This window comes from Notothenia rossii (assembly GCF_949606895.1).
Source record: "Notothenia rossii genome assembly, chromosome: 7".
Classification (NCBI taxonomy): Eukaryota; Metazoa; Chordata; class Actinopteri; order Perciformes; family Nototheniidae; genus Notothenia; species Notothenia rossii.
This window is the reverse complement of record NC_136905.1, coordinates 42,880,298-42,893,385: the sequence shown is the minus strand read 5'-3', so window position 1 is coordinate 42,893,385 and position 13,088 is coordinate 42,880,298. Positions and strand designations below refer to the sequence as shown.

Below are 13,088 nucleotides of genomic sequence, written 5' to 3'. Positions count from 1 at the left end.
TTGCTCGGCCCCCACCACGGACAATAAACAGAAGGGTAACCATGACAACCATGCTTCTTCGCTAATTTTATGCCACTGGTCCGTGGTCAGGCCTGGGAACCGACGGGAGACACTGGACTCAAGTGTCTGCCTCACATTGAGGGGAAGGGGCATTTCCCCTTTGCTCCCGCTCCAGTTTGTGATTCTGACCATGTTCTCATAGGTTTCAAACGGTAACATGGCCATGAACATATCCCGCTATTAGAATGCCATTTTTAAAAACATAGGGTGCTACATAACACACTTTCAGGAAAAGTCACGGACTGGGAGACTTTAATATTTTATTGAAAAAAGTTACATTGCACACACACCACATCACACAAATTGACCCGATTGGCGGTTCTAGTGTTAAATAAACTCACTAATTAATGAAACCAGTTCAATACGCATTATTCTTATCATTCTTTATGAGCGCAGAAAGTCTTAAAATCAAACGGCAGGCAGTTACAGGTGTGTGTGCGTGTGTGCCTTATGTGCCCATCCCTCCATGAGAATCACACGTAGCTCTGATCACCTATGATAAATGGGCCACACCTAATCGCTGGCTATTCAGCCACAGAGCTCCCTCTATGCAAATCAAACTGTCGACGGTGTGAAAGCAGTGAGGCCTTTGAAGACACCATTGCAGTAGTCGAGTCTACTGAAGATACAAGTTTAAAATCAGACCTGTTTTTTAAATGAAATCTGACGGCAGGCAGTTAGCTGTGATAAGGCTTGAAGTTACTTCAGATGCTGAAATATTTTTATTTTTCAAGTATAAACATACAGTATACAACAGATATACATGTATACAAATTATAACATCACTTTTATGTTATTAATTTTACAAATAGGACAGAGGGTGCAGCACAAACAGTACGAAACAAATAGAGAGCTTTCTGAACATCAGCAGGAGAGGACTCTTTCAAGCCACTAGTAAATACTGAAATGAACATTAAATGTCCTATTAAAATGCAAGTTTCTTCATGACACTTCCAACATAAATGGAATTCTCACTAACCTAAAACATTTTATTTTTTAAAAAACATGTCACTGCAGAGACACAAAATACTTGAACATACAAATGAACAACACCAAATTGATCTCACTTTCTACACTCTTTGATGATCTACCTCCTACATAGTTTGTTTTTTAGTCCATGTATTTTGGCAGAGGCTTGGTCTGGCTGTATCTTCATAACAACCCTCTGGATAAACTCAAATGAATATTTCATTTCCAGAGTATACTGAAGATTGAAGCAATAGGCTATATTAGTCCAAGAAGCATCGCAAAGCCACATCTTTCAGGTTGTGGAGCACAATTGTCTCCTCGACCACAACTGCCACATTGAAGATCTGCTGAGGAAAGGCATCCCATTCACCTTCGTAGCCTATGAGTAGACCAATTTGCCTCACCTTCATTGCTTCCTCGAGAGTGTCTCCATGAGCCTTAAAAAAGGAGAAATAAAAGTGAGCTCAGTGTACTACAAGTACTTTTTCTCTACAAAGCTAATTAAGAGGCTTCTGCTATAAACATAGAAGCTAAATTCTACAGTTCACAGTGTAAAAGTGCAATGTGATGGAACATCATTTCAACTGCCTCTCTTTTCACAGTTTGAGCTTTATATTTATTTATATTACGTTTTCTTGCTGTTTTTGTTTATATTAAATGTATCATTCTTTATTGCAATTATTTTAGTTAAATTAAGGTAATTGTAAACATTACTTTTGAAGGAAACTTTGGGCACAGGGTGATTTATGTTAAAATGTACAATTACATAAAGTAATTCAAGACAGTTATGATCTTACATCACACATGCTGATGACATTTTCCTGATTTTCGCCAGACATGTAGTGTGATAGTCCCAAGAGAGCAGCAGTCCTCCTCCTCTCATTTGTGTCCTGCAGGACAACAAATGCAGTGGGAAAGAAACATTTGTAGCAAACAAATGGTGGCTAAATTATGGTCATCATCATCTCCACTTACATCTTTCTCAAGGCAGTCAAAAAGGCCTTTTAGTGCCGGCTTCTTTCCAGTCCTGGATGCACCATTGTAGACCTCCAGCAATGCCAGGCCATCAAGTCCATCCAGAAACGATGAAAGCAGGTCCGTAGTGACAATTCTCTGGAACTCTGCCTGAATCTGAGGAGACACAGACATATAGACAATATTCTACCAACAGTCTGCAACTGTGCATGTTACCTTCTCATTGTAACTGGAAAACCTGCACAAATTACAAGTCCACTTCATCCAGTTGCAGCAAAACGGAAATCTTTGAAAATCTGTCTGTAATAGAGAGCACGCATTTAGGTACATTATGAAGCAGGCCTTAATAAAGTAATAAGAACTGAGAACATGACAAAGAATAAGATGCACACAATTACAACAGTCACGTTGCCCATAAACTACAAGCCTTGGCTTTCACAATTACAATATTATCCCTGAATTCATATGATAAAGACTTAAACAGTACTTCATTTAAATAAATAAACAACTTGAAATGTTCATCTTTGATTGATGAGGCATATTCAATCTAATAAATTCATGGGATGCATGTAATAATAACAGGGAAAGGTTAGTGTGCATCCACATAGAGCATTTTTGTGTCTACGTGCATGCCAAATATATCAATGAAAAAACTATTATTTGTTTTAACCAGACTTAAAATAAATTGTACAATGGTTGTAATTGTTGATTATTTGCTTGCATTTATTTTCCATAGATTATTCAGTGGATTATTATTGTTTTTTTAGTAATAACTTGACTACCTCTGAAAGCAGAAGTTTAGGAAAAATTATTGTTCATGTATAAATATTATTTATTTTATTATAATATAAATATCTAACAATTACAACCATTGCACATCTTATTTATTATTGTGGGTGAACAGTAACCTTTCCCTGTGTTATAATTACATACATCCCATTAATTTATTAGATTAAATAACAATAATCTCATCAATCAAAGATCAACATTTTTAAGTGCCTTGAGCACCGACTGTTCCCGCTGCTAGAAACGGCTGATATTAAGACACTTCAGTGCGCAAGTCACAGAACGAAATGCATTGTGGGACATGTAGTTTATGGGCACCATAGTTCAATAAAATAAAATAAATATATTCCTTTCTTTTCTATAAAATATTTTCTAAAAAGCAGAAATACAAATTTGTCTCCATTTCAAGAGTGGAACATAGCATTTGTACACAATATAAATGCTATTTCTGAACACAGTTAGCATTTTACTCGTTCAATGGCGCGAGGCACCCCCTCTGTATCTGGGCAGGTTTAGCGTGAGCTGAACCAGAAAAACGTTGCAAGGATAGAATCACTTTAACACTTGCTCGGCCTTAACAAAAAACAATGTTCAAGTCCCCTATACTTATCCACAAATGACATCCATTTCAAAGCCATGGCGGGGGCTAACAAGCTACAATTCTCAGCCGAACAGAGAGCCGGGACACGGCTAATTACTGGCAGGAACACACACAACCTCACCAAAACACGTTAATTTAGCTTAAATATTTAGCCGAACAGAGCCGGGACACGGCTAATTACTGGAAAGAACAAACAAAACCTCTCTAAATTAAGCTACAAATATAGGCTGTTCCCATTTAAACCTTTTAAAAATTCATAAACGTCATACATAAGAGTAAGAATACTTGAAACTTATTTATTTAATAAAAGTTTAGATAATCATAATCCTGTAAAGTTAGCTTGGTTGACCGGATTTAACTCCATTTAGCTACTTTTCATTTTGCCTGAAACCATTAAATATGCAACCACTCACCTGACTTTGCCTGTCCGTCAGTGGTTCATCAGCCGAAATCACTGTCATATCGCTTTCAAAAACGTATTCGTCCGTCGCTTAGCTTTTCGTAGTCATCAATCTCTCCGGTGGAAGTTCTTCTTTTGATAATGGCGAATCAAACTCTGTGGTTCACTTGCTGTATATCGTAAAAAAATAAAAAACTCATGTCCCTGTGAAATGCATTCAATTAATGAAAACAACTATGCGACCGGGACTATTTTCACCGGGCAGGAATATGTCAACACTACTGCCATGTTAAGAGGCCATGGAAAGTTTCAGAACATTATTACACATCACAACTCACTGTTCAGTCAAATTGACTTCATAGAATGTAGAGGTCATTGAACTGGCTTACAGAGCTGAGTTGAAATAATAACAACTTATGAAATTAAGTAGAAATTGCATAAATTGATATGTTCAGTGAAAGTAACTTAAAGACAAAAGTTTCAAGAACTTAATGATCAAATCCTTTTTTACAGCGGCTCCATAATATAACTGGCAAAAATGTAAGAATTTCATGCATCGGCCTACAGTGGGAAAATGGTTTAATCTGTTGGAATAGAGTATAAATATCAAATATCACTACTTTTCTTCTAAATGAAATGCTGACATTACAAAATGCATGGTTTAATGTAATGTAAACATTTACATTATTATTATGATTATTTAATTTATAAAGACTATATTTTCAAATGCTCTTCAAAGCAGTTTCTGTCAACTACGAAAGGCAACATCATTTCTGTATTTGTGAATGAAGCGCCATCTCCTGGTTAAAACCTGAAATTGAAAATCTGGCAATGCCCTCTTGGAAAATAGTGGGAGGGCTTAACATTCCTCTATACTGGTCTTTGGCAAGTCGTAGGCAGGAAGCTGTAAGCTGGAGTCTGAAATTCAGTGCTACATCTGTACATGACTTGGACTCGAGTCACCAATTTGATGACTTGAGACTCGACTTGACAAAATCACAAAAGACTTGCGACTCGACTTGGACTTGAACACCAATGACTCGGGACTTGACTTGGACTTGAGCCTTCTGACTTGAGGTGACTTGATAATTTAATTCAGAGGTCTCCAACACCCCGATCGTGAGATGCCGCTAGAAGAGCAGACTCCCGTCGGGGAGAGCAGAATCTTCAGCCGCTCCTACTCTTGCTGAGAATCCTTGCAGGCAGGGGCGGGTCTTTATTTAGCTCGGCCACCATGCGGCCAATCATATGCGAGGACACACTAGGATCATACCATTATGTGAAAGAAGGGTGGGGGGCACAGCAGGTGTAGTGGTACAGGCTAGCTGCATAGAGCGGCGGGGAGACGGATTTAAATGCAAGCGCGTCGGAAAAAGTCAAGAAATGAGCGAAAACCGAAAAAAGAAGGACGATATTGGAGAAAGCAAAGCTGAGTGCAGGATTTGTAAAATGAAAATAACCTTCAGAGCAGGTTTTCTCTTTGGTAATTACTCAGGATTTATTGTCAGAGGTGGGAGAAGTTCAGATCTTGTAGTGTAGGAAATACTCAGTTACAATAAAAAGTCCTGCATTCAAAATGTTACAAGTAAAAGTACAAAAGTATTGGCATCAAATATACTCAAAGCACCACCTGCAGAGGGATCTAAATTCGGGTGTTCTTTTCCCCATATTACCGCCTCGCTGCACATTATCCCTTGTATAAAGATAATAATAATAATAATAACTTTATTTGTATAGCACCTTTCATACAGGGGATTGCAGTTCAAAGTGCTTTACATCAGTAAGAAATAAGACATAAAATCAGTGTAAAACAAGCAGCAAGAGCAAAGCATAAAATGGGATAAAATAATAAAAAATAAAAACATGGAGAATAAAACATAGAAAAATAGTGCAATGTCAATCACAGAGAATAGTGCAGTATAATAGTGTAAAATCAGTAAAATGCTTTGGTAAAGAGATTTTAAAAATGCCTAACGTATTGGCTTCCCTAATATTGTTGGCTAACGTGTTCCACAGTTTTGGGGCGTAGTTTACAAAGGCTGCTTCACCGATCTTCTTATGACTCTTTCTGGTGACCTCTAATAGACCTGCATCTGATGATCGCAGTGTTCTGGCGGGTGTGTAGTGTATTAGAGAGTCAGCAATGTAGCTGGGTCCTTGTCCATTTAGAGCTTTGTATGTGAGGCGCACCTTAAAATCAATTCTAAAAGTTACAGGAAGCCAGTGTAGAGTAGCTAAGACAGGACTAATGTGTTCCCTCCTTTTGGTATTCGTTCGTAGTCTAGCTGCAGGGTTTTGAATGAGCTGGAGTCTTCCCATAGCTTTCTTGGGGAGACCAGTGAATAGTGCATTGCAGTAGTCTAGTCGGCTAGATATAAAAGCATGAATTAGCTTCTCTGCATCATTTTGATTTATGAATGGTCGTACCTTCGCTATGTTTCTGAGATGAAAGAAAGCTATTTTGGTCACTTTGTTTAAATGGCCGTTGAAGTTCAAATCTGAGTCCAGGATGACACCGAGACTTGTCACCTCCGGTTTAATCGAAGTGGTTAAGCTTCCTAGATTATTTGTTAGCATCTCTCTTTTTGATTTGGGGCCAACAAGTAGGACTTCAGTTTTGTCCTCATTCAGTTTAAGAAAATTATCGTTCATCCATTTGTTTATTGCTGTCAGGCAGTTGGTAATGGAGTTTATGGCTGTTACATCATTTGGTTCAGCCGATATGTACAATTGTGTATCATCCGCATAGCTGTGGAAATCTATACCATACTCTCTGATGATGTTGCCGAGAGAAAAGAGTAATGGACCTAAACAGCTCCCTTGTGCAACCCCGTAGCGGCTTTCATGTTTCTCTGATGTATGGCCTCCTAGACTAATATAGAACATCCTTCCTCTGATATATGTTTTGATCCAGTTAAACACACAACCAGATAAACCAATAAGCTTTTCAAGTCGATTTATTAGGATGTTGTGATCAATAGTATCAAAAGCTGCATTGAGATCTAATGTGATAAGGATGGAGATTTTATTTGCATCAGAGTTGAGTCTGAGGTCACTAATTACCTTTGTGAGTGGAGTTTTCTTACTGTGGTATCTTCTGAGACCCGACTGAAATACTTCTAAGATGTTGTTTTCTTTAAGATAGGAATTTATTTGAACTGAGACAATTATTTCCAATATTTTACTGATAAATGGTAGATTTGATATTGGTCTGTGGTTTGCTACTGTGTTGTTATCCAATTTAGGTTTCTTTAATAGAAGCTTTACAACAAGGCTGTTTTAAAGGCATCAGGGAAGATGCCAGTTTTAAGGGATGTGTTTATAATCTCCAGGACTGGACTGGAGATGCGATCAAACACTTGCTTAAAGAATTTTGTCGGGATAGGATCAATGTCTGAGGTTGTGGAGTTTGCTTCTGAGACAGTTTTACACAGTTTGCTTAGTGTGATGCATGTAAAGTTACTCATGGTTACATTACATACTCTACTGAGATCTGTTTAATCTCCACCTCCACTAGTATTAATACTAGCTCTGATTTAAGTTATTTTGTTCTCAAAAAACAGAGCAAATTCCTCACATTTAGCTGTTGAGGAGGGTGGGGGGGCAGAGACAGTGTTTAGCAGTTGACCGATAGTGGAGAAAAGGACTCTGGAATTTCCGGCATTTTCTGTGATAATATTGGAAAAATAATCTTTCCTTGCTAGTCGGATGGTTCTGTTATATGCAGTTAAAGCATCTTTGTAGATATCACAGCAGATAGTGGTTTTTGTTTTCCTTAATTTTCTCTCTGCTGCACCACATTTCCTTTTTTCTTCCTTGACACCATTATAGTTCAACCAGGGGGAGGCTTTGCGTGTCGATTTCTTTTTAGTTTTTAGTGGGGCAACAGAATTGAATACAGATGATAGTGCATCATTGAGATGTTCAATTGTGATAGATAGATTGTGGGTCCCTTATAACATGTTGTACACAGTGGAAATAAACATTCTGCTCACCTTAAAGTCAGGGGTCTTATACACTAAACTCCTTCTGAATCAAACCGTCAAGGTAGCATTACCTTACTGATCCCTCTTAAATTAGAAAAAAACACGTTACTTTACCAGCAGAGAGAAAATTGATTATTAAATTATGAATGTGACTAATAAAGAGCAGTCTGATTATTAAGTATTATTCTGTTGATCGATGTCATTACATTTGGTGAAAAGCACATAATGACTTGTTTAAGACTCGTTTTGTCAAAGTTTAGGACTTGGACTTGACTTGAACTTGCACATCCTGACTCGAGACTTGACTCGGACTTGAGCGCAAATACTTGAGACTTGACTCGGACTTGCAAAACAATGACTTGGTTCCACCTCTGGAACATAGAAAAAAAAAGGTAAATTCTTACCTCCGCCTAAAACAAACCCATTACTTATAGTGAAAACCATGGGCGTAGGAAGCATTCTGAATGTGGGGGGGACATTTATAACGGGGGGGTGCGGGGCTCCTCCCCAACAAAAAATAAATACATTTCCTGTATTCTGTTGCATTTTAACAGGTGGTTTGATACTTTTATGTGGCTATACTAGCATGAAGGAAATGATCGGTACATTTAGTAATTTCATCCAGTGGTAAAGAAAGGAAACATATTTGATTAGTAATTCTGAGCCGTCTTTAATAAAAAAAACACTCGTTATTTATTTAAACTCAAGCATCTCTTGCATACAGTTGCAATTTCTGTTAAATGCATTTATGTAATGTTATCAAATGATCAATCAGATTAGACCAGAGGTTCCCAAATTCTTTCAGCCCGAGACCCAAAAGAGACATTTGGTATCTTCCCAGGACCCAAACTTACAAAAATACATCACAAATTGCCATAACATCAACATTTAAAAACTACTGATAAAGAACACAACAAAATTTGAATTTTAAATGTATATGAAATGTATTTAATTGTAAAAAGAACATTACAAAACTCTGCCAGTTGGCGACCTTATAAAAACAGGTACGCGACCCATTTTGACCCTAACTTTGGGAAAGACTGCTCTGACTAAATGAAGGCCCCAAAAACATGCCTTCTTGTATCATTTGCAGAGATAAAGAGCTGGCAAATCTCTTTTATGTCAACTTGATCAAGTTTGTCTTGGTGGATGTGGCAGACACCCACATTGTTCAAACGACGTTGACTCATGGAGGAGCGGAGCCATGTCTTACATGTAAGCCTTCTTAAGGCACTAAAACCTTGTTCTGCTTCAGCTGAGGAGCATGGCACTACAAGAAGAAGTCTAACCAAAGACTCTACTTGGGTAAAGAGAGCACGGACTTCTGGCAGCATAGCTTTGAGAGTGTTTACTGTGTCAGTGATGGTGCTGGATGGATATTGAAGCTTAAACATTGCCAGCTGCACCTCCAGTGAATTGCGATTCAGTTCTGGGTAAAGACTGACAACCTCTTCAACCTTTCCAAAGACTAGCACCCTTTCCAACTTGTTAAGAGTATGAAAGCTGCTCTGGTCAAAGTGCTTGGTCAACTGTACATCAACAGCATCTAGCACTTTGAAGAATTTGATTCTATAGTGCTCTTCAGTTGATGCTGGTGTGAAAGCTGCCGCATTTCCTGTGTAGCGCTTAGGAGGTCTCCGGATGTGAGGCATCTGGATGGTCTCAATGCCCATTTCACTGATCATGTCACAGGCCCTTGCATACATCTGATGGAAGCTTTCATCAGACCTCTTCACTCTAAGTGTTTTGTTCACGCAATCAACTGCAGCCAGCATCCCTGTGACACTTCCAGTTTTGCTTTGAAGGGAGCGGTTGAGGCACTCACGTTCTTTAAGGGCTTCAGAGGCAAGAAGAAGGCAGAGCAAAGTGTGCCCCTTCTGAAAGCGTTCCAGGAGTCCTCTTGCGGTTGTGCACGTGTCAGAGGAGCCAGATGCAGCCATTTCCTCCAGACTGAGCAATACCTTTTCATACTGTCCTACAACTGCCTGAATGGCCACTAGCCTCACAAGCCATCGTGTAGGCCAGAGGGGCTTTAGAGTTGTGAAACTCCCTGCTTCAGACTGGGCAATCTCTTTAAATATAGTCTTATATTTTCCAGACTGGTGGTAGAGAGCGCCAAGTTTGTGGATCAAATTCAGTGCATCTGACACAACAGAGGATGAGCTACAGGCTGTCTGAGTCACAAGGTTGACACAGTGAGGACCACAATGGACATACAAAGCAAGAGGTTGCTTCTCTCTGAGAAGTGCTTGAACTCCTTTGCTTTCGCCGGACACGTTTGCAGCTCCATCGTAGGTCTTCCCTCGAAGACAGGACAAGGGCAAGTTCAACCACAGGACAACATCAGTTGCCACCTTAGCCAAATCCTTCCTTGTCGTTGAAGACACCTCATATAGACCTACAAAGTCTTCATGAGGGATAAGGTCATAATCCACATAACGGATACATATGGCCTCTTGTTCAACTCCTGAAACATCCTGAGTTCCATCAATAATAATGGAGTACTGAAGTGCGGGCAACCCCTGTACTGTATTTGTAATCCTCCTAACAATGGAGTTGGCCATGACATTCAAAACCTCATTTTGAATTACAGCACTTGTGTAATTGTTTGAGGGCTTACTCAGCCATCTCTTCAGCACATCATCATCCCCTGATCTGAGTCGTAGAAGCTGCCATAGGTTGCCTTCATGACTGTCATGGCCACGCAGAGCTAGACCCTGACGAGCAAGAAAGCGAATTGACTGAACTACTTTGAGCAGACATGATCTCGCCTCTCTTTGCTGCTGTTCCTTGGCTGTGGACAGCTGAGTTACAACACTTTCTTGTTGGTATGTGTGTGTTGTGATTGCAACTTTGTGTGCTTGACTCAGTTGGTGGGTTGAACATTTCTCAATTGCTTTTCTCCAGTTTCGAAAACCAGTGGACACAAAGGCTTGATCCATATTTTTTGCAAGTGTGCTACTCTGTCTTTTGAAGGCTTCCGTGCAATAATAGCAGAATACGCCATTCTCCCTAGGAGAATAATGAAGCCACGGAAAGTCCCTGAACCACTTCTCCTGAAATCTTAGGGTCTTATTTGGAAGTTGCTGGGGTGGAATGACTCTTGGGTCAGGATGATTTGGCTTGCTATATATCTCAGCCTGGCTCTCACTCTCGTCCCTCTCAAACTGGCTCTCACTCTCCTCCCTGTCTAATCTTGCCTTCTCTTCCTACAAACAAAAGTGAAAAATTGAATAGGCCATACATTTTTTAGACTGCCAAAAATGTAATATTAAGGATCCCCTGTGTAAGATTTTTCGTCATTTCTAAAACATAATATTTGCATTGTGTAACATAATTGACGCCGGGCTGTGTTTCAAAGCACATAATTGACTACACTCTCTGCCATTATGTGTAAATAAATTACAATGATTTGAGGGTGCATTGTGGATTTACAGTTTGAAAGTGAGCATAGCCTAGGACGTATGAAGTCAGATCAGTCTCAATATTAATAAAAGAAGACAAGGATTCACAAATGTATTTCGGGATTTATATATAAATGACTCTCTCCACAAAAATATTTTTCAATGCACACAACAATATTTATTGTTGTATATAAATGTAAAAAAATCCACAGATAAAAAGGTTTCACAAATATAGGCATATTTCTGACATATAAATATTTATTGTTTTAAGTAATGTAAAAGAAAACCACAATTAGTTATAATTGTTCCTGTTAAAAAAATATGCATTTGTCATTTCCGTCAGGGAAGTCTAAAAAAATCTAAACACAAATGCAGAGGTTCACAAGAAAAGTAGTTTAAATGCCCATTTTTTGTACGTATATATTGTTTATATACAACAATAAATATTTGTAAGTGCATTGAGAGATATTGTTGTGGAGAGTCATTTATATATAAATCGCAAAATACATTTGTGAATCCTTCTGTCATCATTTATTAATATTGAGACTGATCTGACTCCATACAGATGTTAAGTTCACCTAGAAATGGTATCATTGACTTAAATGTTCAAATAAATGTTGCTCTTCAGTCTACATTGGTCATATGATGCCCCTTGACTGAAATGTTTCCTGTTCAATATCCCCACTGATTTCCTTAACATTCTGGGATGAGAGTCCACATCACAATTTACTCTAAACTGTCATTTCCATTTCATCACTCACCTCAGCAATGGACCTCTCTCCACTGTCCCTGTATTCTGCCTCTGACTCACTCTCAAGCGCCTAGATGTCAAGAGAGGTGGTGAAGTGATCATTATTTATTGAGCAGTATACTCTTTCACATTGAATCATAACAAGTCATACTGAATGTAAATACCACTGACTCTAAAGTAAGTCCCAGTCTGTGACATTGGACATTTTGAAGACTCAAATCCCCAAGCAGTAGGTATACTATTAGCTAGTCTAGGTAATGTGCCCAGAAAATAAATAGTTAACTGAATATTGGGATGGAAATTGCCTATAAGCACTCAGTAAAACATAAACACACACAAAAAGCTTCTGAATTATAAGAAGTATAATTAAAACATAATGCACATTACCGTTTTGAGAGAGAGTACCGAAGCTAAAGAACTCAGAAAATAATCTCTTATTGAACTGAGGCTCCAGTAAAACACACTGACTGCATCTACATGGACATCATGGTGTTTACATGAGCACAGCGAGATTGGGTTATTCATGTTCCCTGTTTACATGATAAATACTAGTAACCTGGCATTTCAATGCCTTTTCTCATCTAAACTATTCAGTATTTGTATCTCTCTATCATGACATAAAGACGAAACTCCTCTGAAGAAGTGAGACGCTCTTGCCGCCATCACTGTTAACTGATTAACTGCTACCAGCTCATTACTTACTTTCCTCTTCTTTAATTTTTTTTTTCTTATATCCATGTTGTCTGGGAGAGAAAACATATCAAACCGAGAGATCGTCAGCTTTGATTTTCGCTGTATTAACAATGTCCTGAACATTTGGTGTGTGTGGCTTACCTCCGCTACTGATGTTACCGAATAAGATGTGGGCCGAACAACTGCCGATATTCTATAACGGTATAGGCAGATGTATCAGGGGCTTGGCCTTTGTCGAATAACAAGGAAATACACATTTCGATCGCTTCTTCTGTCGTTTACATAAATCTTTTGATATATTTGGCTCCATAGGAACACTTTGATGCACATTCAGTACCAGTGTGGGAAGTTATGGTTGCGATGCCGATATGCGGACGCGTACAGCAAGGACTACAAAAAGACACATGAGGTGACTGGGGATGTGTGTTCAAAACATTGCAAGGTTGAATAAATCATTTAAACC

General features: G+C 38.7%; 1 long non-coding RNA gene across 1 annotated transcript; it reads right to left on the bottom strand.

Annotated features, from left to right (window-relative positions):
• Window positions 1-2,026: 2,026 nt before the first annotated feature.
• On the bottom strand, window positions 2,027-3,842 carry LOC307047116. Its single transcript, XR_013810337.1, has 3 exons — window positions 3,805-3,842; window positions 2,256-2,304; window positions 2,027-2,160 (listed from the first exon to the last, which is right to left on the bottom strand). It is a non-coding gene; the product is annotated as an uncharacterized lncRNA (long non-coding RNA).
• Between the last annotated feature and the right edge of the window lie 9,246 nt (window positions 3,843-13,088).